At 41.2% G+C, this 12002-nt stretch overlaps 1 protein-coding gene across 3 annotated transcripts in view; it reads left to right on the top strand.

The window, feature by feature from the left end:
* Positions 1-12002, top strand: part of LOC105714194 (glutaredoxin-like protein C5orf63 homolog) — a 67381-nt gene that overhangs the window by 34954 nt on the left and 20425 nt on the right. For 2 of the 3 annotated variants that reach the window (XM_064366279.1, XM_012448101.3), the window contains exons 3-6: positions 1307-1606; positions 6893-6988; positions 7157-7718; positions 10173-10253. The gene's annotated coding sequence lies outside the window, so the exon portion shown is untranslated. Of the gene's footprint in view, positions 1-1306; positions 1607-6892; positions 6989-7156; positions 7719-10172; positions 10254-10563; positions 10616-12002 lie in introns of those variants that run through there. The other variant, XM_012448096.2, reaches the window with a different exon arrangement.

Genomic DNA, 12002 nt, shown 5'->3' with positions numbered 1-12002 from the left:
TAACATTCATATCTGTCTAAGTATTGGTATCCTTCAGTATTCCTGCTTTTTCCACGTTTGGAAGCTACTAAGAAAGTAGCTACTACTCTTGATTTTATAAAGAATCTTTTAAAATGTATTACCATTTCAAGAGATTTCTTCAGAATCCTGGCCAACTTTGACTTGCTCTTATTAAAAAATGGAAATGTTTAAAACTTAAGAATGCTTTATATCTGCAAGGTAATGAGCACCAATGTAGCTAGTTCAAGCTGAGATTTTTTTCTCCCTCTGTTTTAATCTTTCTAACATATGGTAACCATTTAGAGTTTACACAGAGCTTTGAAAAGATGGTCTTGGGCTTGGGGTATGGTAAAAGCCAGGGTGCCATAGGAGACTGGCACCTTTTATATTGGCAGAATAACTGTCTTTAAAGGGTTGTTGTGAGGACTAATAAGTGCAGAGCAGGAATTATGGAAACGAACCAGCCCTATATAGAACTAGAGAGCCTGAAACTTGGCATAGGCCTTGGGTCAGAGGGAACTTCAGAGGTCATTCCTCTAGCATTCTCTGGGCCATCTCAGGACTCCTGAGACATGAGGGCCTCTATTGAGGACACCTTCCCTCAGCATGCAGAAGTCATGAAGACATGACTTGGTTCAAGCGAGAAACCAGCTGGTTCTCAGAGGCTTAAGAGGATGACCGTGAGGTTCACCAACAGGACCCGTCTTTTCTCAGCAGCCAGAGAACACAGATTTCCCTGATATAATGCAGGAGAATGGATGGTTTAGCCAGTTCCTTCAGGGGTAAAGTAGAGCAGTATCCACCCATGCTAACCAACAATCCATGCAGAATGCACAAAGTGGGAGAAGACCCTAAAGGTTTCTTGCCTAAATATCCAAATACAGCTTCGTATTGTATTCACAGACTGGATAGTTTTCCGCTTTTCATTTTATTTTGCCTGGGCAGCCTCAGTGCTCATGACACAAGTAAGATGTGAAAGATTCTACAGAGGCAGGATGTATTAGCCACCAATAATACCTTTGCCAACTGCAAATTTTCTCATTTTCCTTGAGCTGCTTACAGAACAAACAAAGAAACTCTGCTTTATTAATTATTCTAACCATTTGCCAGTTATTTAGGTTTTAATGAGGGTTTGATATGCTTTAAAACCACATTTGTGTTAAATACCAACGTCAATGAAGCACAGAAATAAAGGAAAAGGCTGCAGCCTAGGACTGTAGTTCATGGAGATGGTAGTTCTTCCCCCGCTTCAGGATATTTCACTCTGAGGACTTTAAGCTATTATTAAGATTGTCTTCCCTTCCAGGCCTCAAGGATGGATTTAATTTTGTACAACTCTCTGACTTGATGGCTAATAGCAATAATGCTGAGCACAAGCATCTGGACTCACTGCAGGAAATCGTTTCCTTTGTTTTGAGACTCAAACCACCAACCTGAGTGAATGGCATGGAAGAGCTTCAGTGCTTCAGCCACTGATCCAGAAATAAAACTTAACATCTTACTGAAGTAAGAAGGGAAACTGACAAGACCTGAAAACTGAACTTCAGAGAACAGTCTCCCACCATCAAAGTGATCATCTATTTGGAATGTTTATATTTGGAAAATGGTAGGTCAAGAGATGCAGAATACGGGATTTGGGGTGTGTTTTTAAAGTAATTCATAAGCACTCTAAATATAGCTAAAACCCTGTACCGTACCCTCAAAGGGCTGACAGCACCAAATGAATAGGAAGATTTTTCATAACTATATTTGAAACCCTGGCCCTTGCCCAAGAAGGTGGAGATAAGGTTTCCAACCCCCTAGATTGTGGAAATTCAATATTTCTCTGAATATCTGGGAGACCAGGACACAGGCACAGTGGTTTACAGTCACAGGATTACTTTTTCTCCCCCAACTTTCCAACATCTATTGAATTGTTCTCTGGAGGTTTCCTATGATTGCATCCTTTATGTCAGCGATGCTAACATGGAGCCCAAGTCCTTCCTGTTAACCACACTTGTCCTCTGCCCCCTCATCTCCTCCATCAAAGCATCAACAAACACATGTGTAACGGAAGTGTCACTGAAAAGGTGGGAGTCATCACTCTGGGCACAGTGGAGAGACATTTTGTAGGTAGTCACGTCTTACACAGGAAGAAAGATATTTATTTGTTTTGGGATCAGATCTTTATTTTTATAATTTTAACTTTTATTTTTGATTCAGGGTGTACATGTGCAAGTTTTTTTACATGGGTATATTTTGTGACACAGAGGTTTGGAGTACAAATGATCCCATCACACAGGTAGTAAGTACAGTACCCAATAGGTAGTTTTTCAACCCTTATCCACTCTCTCTCTCCCTGCTCTAATAGTCCCCAGAGTCTATTATTCCCAACTTTATGTTCATTTGTACCCAATGTTTAGCTCCCAATTATAAATGAGAACATGCAGTATTTGGTTTTCTGTTCCTGCATTCGTTCACTTGGGATGATGGCCTCTGGCTGCATCCATGTTGTTGCAAATGACATGATTTCATTCTCCTTTATGGCTGCGTAGTATTCCGTGGTGTATATATACCACATTTTCTTTATCCAAGCCACCACTGATGAACACCTAGGTTGATTCCATGTATTTGCTATTGTGAATAGTGCTTCGATGAATATATGAGTGCATGTATCTTTTTGAGATAATGATTTATTTTCCTTTAAGTATCTACTCAGTAATGGGATTACTGGATCTAATGGTAGTTCTAAGTCCTTTGAGAAATCTCCAAACTGCTTTCCACAGTGGCTGAACTAATTTACATTCCCACCAGCAGTGTATAAGCATTCCCTTTTCTCCAGAGCCTTGCCGCCCTTGTTATTTTTTTGACTTTTTAATAGCCATTTTGACTAGTGGGAGGTGGTATCTCATTGTGGTTTTGATTTTCATTTCTTTGATGATTAGTGATGTTGAGCATTTTTTCATGTTTTTTGGCTACTTTGAAGTTCTATGCCTTCAAAAAGCACTTTAAAATGCATTATTAGTTCTCTCAGCCATTCCACCACCAGTGATTTCTTAACGGCTGTAGCCACCCTAACCCCTTAACATCTCATGATTTTTTTTATCCTTCTCACCTCTCTCTGTTTATACCTGTTATGAGTTGAATTGTGTCCTCCAAAAGGATATACTCAAGTCCTAACCTCCAGTGCATGTGAATGGGACCTTATTTAGAAACAGGGTCTTTGCAGATGCAAGCAAGTTAAGATGAAGTAATTTAGGTGGACCTTAATCCAATATGACTGGCATCTTTATAAGAAAAGGAGAAGATGCACAGACAGAGACACACAAGGAGGATGCCATGTGACAAGAGAGGCAGGGCTGGAGACATGCAGTTGCAAACCAAGGAATACCAGGGATTGCGCAGGCACCAGGAGTAGCCAGGAAGAGGCAAGGAAAAATTCTGTCCAGAGCTTTATAGAGGGAGCATGGCCCTGCTGACACCTTGATTTCAGACTTCTAACCTCCACAGTGGAGAGAATAAATGTCTGTTATTTTAAGCCACTCAGTTTGTGGTACTTTGTTAAGGCAGACCTAGAAAACCAATACAATACTCCCCTTCCTTCTCTCTCACTCCCTTTTATTTTCTCAGCAGAGATATTTAGCATCTCTTTGTTATCTCAACACCTATCCTCAGATCTTCATCGCTGACCCACAAGCTGCTGATAAATGTATTTTCCTGAACAAGGACAGTTCCTCTCTAAGAGAAATTCTGATGGCAGAGGTCAAGAAAAAGATTTTTTTTTCTCTCCATTACCTATAGTGTATTTAGATTAGGAAACCATATAATCCAAGTGCCCAAATTGAATTTGGGAAACTAAACTCTACAAATTGGCTGTTGCTCTTGATCAAATAAGCACACTCTTGCTTCACATGTATTGGGAGCTTCCCATCGTCAATAGAGATGAAGACCTCCTGCTTGTCAGAGCCCGGAAAGCTTCATGACTGTGGCCTCTACTTCCCTCTGCCTCATCCAGGACTGCTCCCCAGCTGCCACTCTCTGCTCCACTCACACTGCCTTCTTTCAGTTCCTCATTCTCAACACATCCTCCTTCCACCCTCACACCATTGACCCTGCTTCTCCTGCTGCCTGGAACACTTTCCTCCAGATTCCCGCCCCAGCCCATCTCTGAGGTAACTCTAATCATCTTAGGTCAACAGTCAAGTCCTTTCCAAACGTCCCAGGACTGGTATGTATATATCACATCCCCAATCACAGACTTTTATGGCACCCACCGCTTTTCTTTAGTAATATTTATTTGTTGTTAATTACAACAGAAGCTCTCTTAATTCAGCACCACAGGGAATTAAGTGATGCTTTCAAATCCCTTCGTAAAACGTATTGATGGATTGCCCAGATCACGATCAAACACTTGTGGCTTCTGCCACCTGGTAACCTCAACGCCTCTACTCCCACCGGCTGAGCTTATGCTTACTAAGAGTGGGTTGCTTTTGTTCCCAAACCTGTTTATGGTGGTTGTACTATATTACTATAATTACATAGTGTAATTAAATATCATATAAACTGATCAAATATGAGCATAAAAAGAGAGTTACTGTTTCTATGAAAGCTCAGTTAAATGCTTTGGAAAGACCTGAAAAGCTGGGGGAAAATAATTGCTCTTAAATTAGTTGTAGTCAAGACAAGTATAGAAGATTGGGGAAAAAAATAAAAATCTTAGTGAATTTAAATGGCTTCACAAGTGTCTTTAGGTTTTCCCTCTACTTTACAGTATCTGAAACTGGAAATTGTAGATGATATGTATATCCCATCATTTTGAGTGGGCTTTATGCAAGAATGTTAACATAAAATTTCAATGACCAGACAGATCCTAAAAGAAAGCATCTTGGCTCTATCAAATTTAGCAAATGAAGGTTCATTTATGTATTTTAAGTAAAAAAATATATATATATGTAAAAACCATATCTATATGATTAAAAATATACATATCGAATCATATACATACTTCCCACTTTAACTGCATTTTCCAATTAAGTAGTTAGTGGTCTTACTCCCATTGGAAAATGGGTTTTCAACAGCAAATACTTATTGACATAATCATTCCATTAATATTTGACTGTGAGCTCTATTACAAGGGGTATGTGTGTGTGGTTCAACACTAACATTCCAAGGTGGGTGCAGTGGCTCACGCCTGTAAGCCCAGCACTTTGGGAGGCCAAGGTGGGTAGATCACTTGAAGTCAGGAATTCAAGACCAGCCTGTTCAACACAGTGAAAACCCATCTCTACTAAAAATACAAAAATTAGCCAGGCGTGGTGGTGTGCGCCTATAATCCCAGCTACTTAAGTGGCTGAAGCAGGAGAATCACTTGAACCCAAGAGGTGGAGGTTGCAGTGAGTCAGGATCTCACCACTGTCCTCCAGCCTAGGTGACAGAGCAAGACTCTGACTCAAAAAAAAAAAAAAAAAAAAACCAAAAAACACTAACATTCGACTGCTTGACTGTGACACATAGTAGGTAGTCATTATTGTGAGTAAATTGAAATTTTTCCTTTATTTTTGTCCTGTGCAGACCCAGCAGATAACATAATAAAATATTTAAGCATATGTCTCTGAAGGAGGTTCAAATATGTGGAAAAAAATTACCCTCAGAATTCTTTTGAGCAACAAGTGTTAACTTCAACTTTGTGGAAGACTGTTCAGTCTGTTGGGGCATGTTTGAGGACCACAGTATCTTTTCTTTCTGACTGACAGGCTGGCTGCCCTATTTTGTCTGAACAGGGCTCCCTGGATGGGTGTGAATCTGAACCAGGGAACAAAGGAGGTGCACTTTACTTTCCTCTCTTTATGCCATGAGAAATCTATCCTCCTCCATGATCCAGCCTTAGTGAACGTAACAGATGGGTTTAATCCATAAAAATGAAAAACTTTTCCCATTTCAACTCCATTTCCTGCCTGTCCAGGTAAAATAAAACTTTCCCTGAGGAAATGATGTAAATGCACTCGACATTCTTAAAAGATCCTACATAGCACAAAATATTGCTAGGAACTGAACCATGTTTCTTTTCATTTAAAAAGAATTATGAATGGGGTAGTGAAAAAAATATAGATTGGAGTTAGGAAATGCTTTCCAATCCCAGCTTCGTTGTTCTTTCCTTCCCAAAGCTTCAATTGTCTTGTCTGTAAAGTGGGACTGATAAAAATGCATGCCTTGTCTATCTTAAGGAATTATTGTGAAGAATCAAATTAAATGATATCTATACAGACTCTTGCCGTACTACAAAGGGTGGCATAAATGTGCCCTGGTATTGTTACTACAAGGTCCCGCATGCCATATTTCCTCAACAGTGTCAGTTTCTGCCCTTCTTCTTTTTGCCTGGCAGGCTGCACTCAATTCATTTCCTTTAGCACAGACACAAGTAATCTTCTGTTATTACAGGTGAAAGGAGGTTGGAAGCTACTGATTTTGGAGTAGACAATGGTCTTGCTCCAACAAACCTTCTGGGGAAATCCACAGAACACTCAACTCCTATCTTAGCCCACAATCTTCTCCAGACAGATAAAGAGGCTTGAGTCAAAGGGCTCTGCAAAAACTGTAATTTCATCACCAGTATGGTTTTAAACTTTAACAGCTTTGGTATCCATCTGTAAAATGTCATTTGTTGTAGTAGCTCAAACAAAAGAAAAAACACACATCCACTTCCTTCAATAAAATGTAAAAGGCTACAGTTTCTCTATATTTGTGCACTCAAGCCATACTAATTTATTCTACAATTACTTTTATTTTTTAGCATTTTTATTTGGCTCTTATACTACATAATTAATGGTGTTTACATGGGAAGGTTGTTTATGTAAATGGCCTAAGTGGATTACTGAGCAAGCTTTAAAACAAATAAACATTTTTCTCCTTTTAGAATTCACTTCACTCTCCTCTGTCTGGCAGAAGAGCAGAGTTTTTTAAATGTCCAAGGAGACATAAGAATCAGGCTTTTGAGATCCATTCTCCCCTGGTGAGTCGGGCTTATAATTCTGTTTCCCATAACGGTTGGCCTGGGGGGAGTCAACAGTGACCCCACTAACCCAGCACATCCCAGACTCAGAAGCTTGTCTTTTCTTTGGGAGGTTGCCACTGTTTTTCTCCATGACCTTAAACATAACACAGTATCTGGCCCTTACAGATTGTTTCCTGTGGAGTTTGCAGACCTGAGGATGGGAGACTCATGAGATAAACAAATATGCTCACTATAAAGACCAGAAATACACCGGAAAAGAAAACCTACCAAGTTTCTGAATCTCTCCACCAAAACAATTGCATCACCTAATTGTGGCAATTACTGAGACTGTCCCTCCTAGTCAAAGTTCAAATTGCAAGTTCTTTGAGTGACAACACAGAGCCAAGTTACTGTAAAACAGAGCTGGCATGACAGTCACTACTTGCCAAGACATACATTATTTTTCTAAGGCATTCTGAAGGGAATATATTGACATCAAAGGCCATTTCTTTATTTCTGCTCTCTCAGAGCCAGAGCTAAGGGGACAGGAGTGAAGATGCCTCCCTCCACACCCTTTCAGAGGCCTGAAGAGGGAAGCCTGCCTCCAGGTCATCTCTAGAAGAACAGGTCATGTGTCCCCTAAAGTACCTTTGGAGTTATGTCAGGAGTTACAGATCAAACTGTGACAGCAGGCTTTCTCTACACCAGGCTTCTGCCTCAGAGATGACCACTAAAGAACTCAATGCAGGTGAGTTCATAACATTCTAGCACACAGAGATCCCTACATCAGTTCTATTCAGATTGGTAGAGCATAGCCTAGAATTGTAGTCCAGACCTAGCGGAGGAGACACAAGTCAAATGCCTAATGACAAGCATGGAGTTTTTGTTTGTTTTTGGGGATTTTTTTGGAGACATAGTTTCACTCTTGTTGCCCAGGATGGAGTCTCAGCTCACTGCAATCTCCCGCTCCCGGATTCAAGCAATTCTCCTGCCTCAGCCTCCCGAGTAGCTGGGATTACAGGCACATGCCAACACGCCAGGCTAATTTTTGTATTTTTAGTAGAGACAGGGTTTCACCACATTGGCCAGGCTGGTCTCAAACTCCTGACCTCAGGTGATCCACCCGCCTTGGCCTCCCAAAATGCTGGGATTACAGGCATGAGCCATCGCACCCAGCAACAAGCATGTTTTGAATGAACAAAACTGTACAAGACCCAGAGCTGTCTTAAGACCTTCATATTCTTAAAACATTCTTTCACATCACTTGAAACATATTAAAAGGTATACACATTTCACACTTGATAATTTTTCTATGAAAGGATTTTTCAAATTTTGCTTGTGAAATTATTTGTCTAAAGTAAAATATAATTTCTCTACACTTATCACATATACTCAGGAACTCTAACTTGGTGAAAGCATCTCATCTAAAAACTGTTTTCCAATGTAATGAAGTTGTTATGAATGCTAAATCCAGCCATTAATGAAGCTGACATGGTGTTCGATTTTGTGACCATTTAATACATGTTTATTAATTTTGCTATGACTGCCCTTTTTTTTTTTTTTTTTTGTAGACAATCATTTTTCCTGGCCAGACTCCAGATATTTTCCCAAGCAGAACTCCTTTCCCTAGCACTGTGGGTCCTGGACCTAGCGGCTAAACTGGTCCTCTGAGCTCATGGCAGTCAGCCAGGCACTCCCAAAGAGGGTATCAACTACAGTGAGTTCTCAGGGATTCCCAGACATTCCACAGGACTCCTTCTAACCAAAACAATGGCATGGAGGCTCCAGGTCTTGTGCTATCACTTACAAACCCAAGAAATTCTTACTCATTAAACTCAAATTCTGAGAATTTGTTAACTTTTGACTCCTTAGAGAAATTTACTCATAACCAATGCTAAAAGCCTTCCTTGGCCTTGGTGAATCCATTCTCTTCCTTCAGTGGGTGAAATCAGGTTTCATAAATCCAAGTGATTTTATAAACCTTTGTTTTCCAACAATAAATGAGATTTGGAAGCTGATCTGGAGTTACATTTCTAGGAAGATTTTCTGTCACTCCACAGTATCTAACTTACTCATACTCCACCAAGGTCTTTATAACTAGACCCCAGATTCCTTCTGTAAAGATATCCTATCAGCAACTGTTAGGTGGAGTGTGCTTTATCAACTTTTTTTTTTCCCAGAAAAATGAAGTCTCATCAGAGTGTAGCAACTGAAAAATAATCATAGGTAGTCTGTTGTCAGTCACAAAATTCTTTCTTTAGCCTGTCAGAAAACACTGAAGTGACAAAGACCTTGTCAATTCTACTTTCTTAATGTGGCCTCTAGCAAGACCACAAAATCAGTGTGATTTGTTTAAGGAATTCATTCCTGACCTTCATTTGCTTTGTATCTTTTTTAAGACTACTGAGTATAGATCGAATATATAGTGGTAAGCTTAAGGCATCAGATAGCAAAAGATGGAATTCCAATGTACCATTTTGTAGCTGTGAGAACTTGGGCAAGTTATTAAACCTTTATTTCTTCATCTGTAAAATGGTACCAGTAATACTGAATAGCATTGTTCTCAGGATTAAACAGACTAATGAGTATAAAGCTCTTTGTGAGCAATCAATAAATGTTAGCCTTGAGTATTACTATAGTTATTATCCATCATTTTCTCATTATTTACTGTACCACCAGTTAAGCCACCACACCTAGAACCTGGATTGCTCAGTAACTTCCTCACCTCCCTGCTTGCTCTGCTCTTGCCTATCCTAAACCCTTCTCATCTCTACTTGCCAAAGCTGAGGAATCCTTTCAGAATGGAAAAGCAATCTGTTCAACCCCTTCCCCGCATAAAACAGAAATGCCCCCAGCTACTCTTAGCACAAACCTGAAAGGCCCTGCATGGCCAGACTCTTGCTTACCCTCTCCAGCCTGTTTCCACCTCTCTCCCCCATTCCAAGCCTCAGCCATACTCATCAGTCTTCCGGATACAGCCCATACTGCACCCGCTCCACCACACCCTTCCCACAGCCTGCAAAGCTGTCCCCCACCCCACGCCCTTCAGATCCCAGCCCCAAAGCTACCTCTTCAATGAGATTCCCCTCAGATCTTTTCATAGGTTCATATTCCTTCCCTGCAAAGCACATACTGGAATAAATGCACGACCTATTTAATAAGGGATAATTTCCTAATGTGTGCTTTCCCACATCATTTTCAGTTTGCGAGAGGGTACGGCTGCCAGTTTTGCTCATCGCATTCCTCATTACCTAGTTCAGCCAAGACCTAGAAAAGGGAGACGGTAAGTATTAAATTAACGAAAGAATGGATCCACGCAGAGGGCTTAAAATGGCTCAGACTCCACAGCCTCAAAACGTTGGATCTGCACCTGAGGCTCGTTATTAAATGGTTCCCAAACATGCGGGATCACTTTTGCATGTTTTGTTTTTTAGTTTGGCCTTGGTTTGTGTGTCACTTTTCAAGAGTAAACGTTCAGGCGCTGCAACTCTTGAGAGCTTAGACGGGACCAGATCCGAGGGAGCCCAGCCGGCAGCACTGCTGGAGTGGGGCGGAAGTGCGGGACGCGGGGCCGGCGCCGGGCGGGTGCAGGCGGAAGTGCCTGGCGCGGGGCGGAAGCGGAGATGTTGGCGGCGTGAGGCTCAGGTGGGTGCCCCTACCCCCGTGCCGCGGGTGGGCACTCGCGACTCTTCGGCTCTGAGCCGGCGCGCAGGCTGGCTGGGATTCGCAGTGCCGCATGCTGCCAATTTTCATTGTCGTTAGAGGGAATTTAATTAAACCGGGAGCCATAAATCCATGAACCACCGGGGGGAGATTATAAACGCGTGTGCGTGTGTCTGTGATGGCGCTCTGGGAAGTAAATAAATGACGGGCGGGAAAAGGAAGCTTTTTTTTAAGAGAAAGCAGAAAATATCTCAACTTCATACTTCTTGCAGTGATTCACAGATGCCCCGTCCCGGGTTTAATTGAATTCTATGAAGTGGTAGTGTATTCACACTTGGGAGCCTGCTGAGCTGACTGCCTTTTTAAATAAATATTTTTGAGCAGCCATGTTGACCTTTAATTGGGGTGAAGAGGTTGAAAGGTGCAGCAGGGAACATTGTGAGTGCAGGGGCTCTCTGGATCAGCTGTCTGGATCTCCTCTCAGCCTTATTGGGCAAAAGCAGCCCTCTGGGTACTGAACAATGAGAGAATAAATCAGAGACTGTACGTTCTCGACAAATACTCACTTCTGACAAATAGCAGCTCATACAGTTTTTTAATAAGTCCAAAGGTAGAAAAGTCTCCACTAAAATGTCATTGTGAATTAAGCTTGTGACTGTTTCTAAGGCTGTGTTAAACAAGGAGTGTTTTGCTTGGGTGATCTTTATTCTTGTTTGTTAATAAATAGTGTGTATGTGGCACATTGTATTTTAGTGTCCTTTAAAAAAAAAATCCATAATATGGCCTTAGCTTGACCCCAAGATTCTCAGTTCCTCAAGGACAGGGATGGTGTCTAAAATCTGTTATATCCCAATACTTTCTAGCACATTTCCCAGCATTAGCATACAGTTCCTTGTTTCAGCAGCCACTAGAGCTGTGCCTTGGTATGCACAACGTTGAGCAGTTGAGGTGCTTATTAAAGGCCACCGTCTTCTCATTTGGTCATATTCTGAGGACTAGCTTATAAAAATACATGTGAAACTCTCTACTAATATTTGGAGCTCTATACATTGAGGTGCATTATAGGTAAATAGAAAAATTTAAGACATTGGGAAAAAAGATATACCCTGGAAATATTGGGTGATTATGGTAATACTGGGGCAAAGCAGAACTAATCATGGTTCTATGTGAAATATTGTAGCTCAATAACCTGGGTCCTGCTCTGCTGAGGAATCGCCTGGAACCAGAAAGGCCCTGTTTTGAAAATTAACATTGGTGGGGCTGGTGCTTTACACAGGCAGGATCCCCAGGTTGTCTTTCTTCCCTGCTGCTGTGGCAACAGTAGCCACATGCCAAGGAAGGATCAGTATTTTTTTGTCTCCTTCATCAG

Source organism: Aotus nancymaae, unplaced genomic scaffold, assembly GCF_030222135.1.
Source record: "Aotus nancymaae isolate 86718 unplaced genomic scaffold, 86718_ANA_hifiasm-v0.15.2.pri h1tg000064l_1, whole genome shotgun sequence".
NCBI classification, from domain to species: Eukaryota; Metazoa; Chordata; class Mammalia; order Primates; family Aotidae; genus Aotus; species Aotus nancymaae.
The sequence above is the reverse complement of the archived record's forward strand: the minus strand, read 5'-3'. Positions and strand labels throughout refer to the sequence as shown.